The following is a 2,631-nucleotide window of genomic DNA, read 5'->3' as shown; positions in this document are numbered from 1 at the left end:
TCGGTAGTAGTGTAGTTGGATTGGGCTCCATCTAGTGTTTTTGATGCATAGGCTATGACATATGGATTCTTACCCTCGCGTTGTGCTAACGCGGCTCCCATGGCAAAATTTGAAGCATCACACATTATTTCAAATGGCCGACTCCAATCTGGCCCTCGCACAATGGGGCTTGGGTCAATGCTACCTTGAGCTTGTCAAAAGCCTCCATGCATTCTTTGCTAAAATCAAACTCAACATCTTTTTGTAACAACTTTGAGAGAGGCAATGCTATCTTGCTAAAATCCTTTATGAATCTCCGATAAAATCCTGCATGTCCAAGGAAAAAGTGGATCTCCTTCTCGGAAGAGGGGTAAGGCAAACTAGATATGACATTAATCTTGGCCGGATCTACGGAAATACCATCTTTGGAAACAATATGTCCTAAAACAATGCCTTGCTTGACCATGAAATGACACTTCTCAAAATTCATGACAAGGTTGGTTTTAGTACATTTTCCAAAACTTTTTTGAGATTATCCAAGCAATGATCAAAAGAATCACCATATACCGTGAAATCATCCATGAATACCTCCATGCATTGCTCTAGAAAATCCACAAAGATGCTCATCATGCACCTTTGGAAAGTTGCCAGTGCATTGCATAAGCCGAATGGCATACGCTTGTTGGCATAAGTTCCAAAAGGGCAAGTAAATGTTGTTTTTTCTTGGTCCTCTAGAGCAATGTGTATTTGGAAGTATCCTGAATAACCATCTAGAAAGCAATAATGGGGTTTACCGGATAATCGATCAAGCATTTGATCGATAAACGAAAGTGGAAAATGATATTTTCTAGTGGCCGAGTTCAACCTTCGGTAGTCTATGCATACTCGCCAAGAGTTTTGCACCTGTGTTGCTATGAGCTCCCCGCTTTCATTCTTGATTGTGGTTACCCCGGACTTCTTAGGCACAACTTGAACGGGACTTACCTATTCACTATCCGAAATAGGGTAGATGATGTCCGCCTCGAGTAACCGTGTTACCTCTTTCTTGACAACCTCCAAAATAGTAGGATTTAATCGCCTTTGAGGTTGTCTCACGGGTCTAGCTTCTTCTTCCAAAAAGATCCGGTGCTCACACACTTGGGGACTTACCCCCACTATATCCGCCAAACTCCACCCTATTGCCCTTTTGTTCTTCCTCAAAACACATAGCAACTTTTCTTTTTGTTGAGGATTTAGTTCCCTTGCTATGATCACCGGAAACTTGTGGGCTTCATCAAGGTATGAGTACTTTAGGTGGGGTGGCAATGGCTTCAATTCTAGCTTTTGCTCTTGGCTTGTCACTTGAACTTCTTCACTTGGATCTTCACTATTTTCTTCAATCATATGTTTCTCTTCTAGCTTTGCATAATGCACTTCGGCCACAATGTTGTCAATTAAATCACACCGGAATATGGAATAGTTCTCCGGTGGGTGCCTCATTGCCTCTTCTAGGTTAAAACTTACAACTCTCCCATCTATCTCGAATGAGTAGGTTCCCGAATGGGCATCCAACTTGAACCTAGAGGTCCTCAAAAATGGCCTCCCAAGTAGGATAGATGATGCCCTCTCGGATTCACTTGGTGGCATCTCAATAATATGAAAATCAATTGGAAATATCAAACTCTTTATGTCGACCAACACATCTTCCGCAATACCCGACACGGTTATTATGCTCTTGTCCGCCAAGACAAACCTAGCCGCCGACCGCTTCAACGGTGGGAGCTCTATTTTCTTGAACATCTTCACCATTGTTGGATCAAGTTCAACACGGTTTTTAGCCTTTCTTGCCAATGTAGGAAATGGAATTGGTTGAGCCACTTTCTCCAAGATTTGCTCCTTTCTAGGGACTTCACTCCTTGGTAGAGGGTCTTCATCTTCAACTATTACATGTGACTCCTCCTCTTCTTCAATTTCTTCTATCTCAACTCCATCTTCCTATTGAGCGACTTTCATTGGACTAGGTGCCTTTGAATCCCTCTCCTTCAATTGAGTTTCGGACCTCAAGGTTACGGCGTTGATACCACCCTTGGGGTTAGGTAGAGGTTGAGAGGGTATGGCACTAGAGGTTGGAGCTTGAGGAGTGGAAGTAGAAGGTGGCTCCATGCGAGCAATGAGAGCTTGGAGGGTGGAAGTAAGACCATTGACACTTGAGTTGAGTGTGTTTTGGAGTTCTTTTTGTCCTTGGAGTATGGACCGGAGTGTGTCATCTTGATTTGGAGATGTGGAAGGATAGGTAATTTGTAGTGCTTAGGGTTGGTTGGGTGGAAGTGGTTGTCTATGAGGTGGTATGTAGGTTTGATAGTTCCTTCCTTGATTTGGTTGTTGGTTTGGAGGGTCTTGTGAATAGCAGTTTTGTGGAGTATTGTTGTTCCACCTTTGGTTGCCTCCATTGTCCCTTCCTCCTTGTTGATATTTGTCCTGCCAACTTTGGTTAGAGCTATCCCTCCATCCTTGATTGGAGTTGTTACTCCCTTGGTTATAGTTGCCTCCTTGTTAGGGGTACCCTTGGTTATAATTGCTCCCTTGGTTATGGTATCCTTGATTAGCACGTTCATAGTAGGAACGATCATAAAAGTTGTGGGTAGCCGCTAGAGTGTTATCTTCTTGGAGACT

The sequence above is a fragment of the Arachis hypogaea genome, chromosome 14, assembly GCF_003086295.3.
Source record: "Arachis hypogaea cultivar Tifrunner chromosome 14, arahy.Tifrunner.gnm2.J5K5, whole genome shotgun sequence".
Lineage (NCBI taxonomy): Eukaryota > Viridiplantae > Streptophyta > Magnoliopsida > Fabales > Fabaceae > Arachis > Arachis hypogaea.
This window is presented reverse-complemented; position numbering follows the sequence as displayed.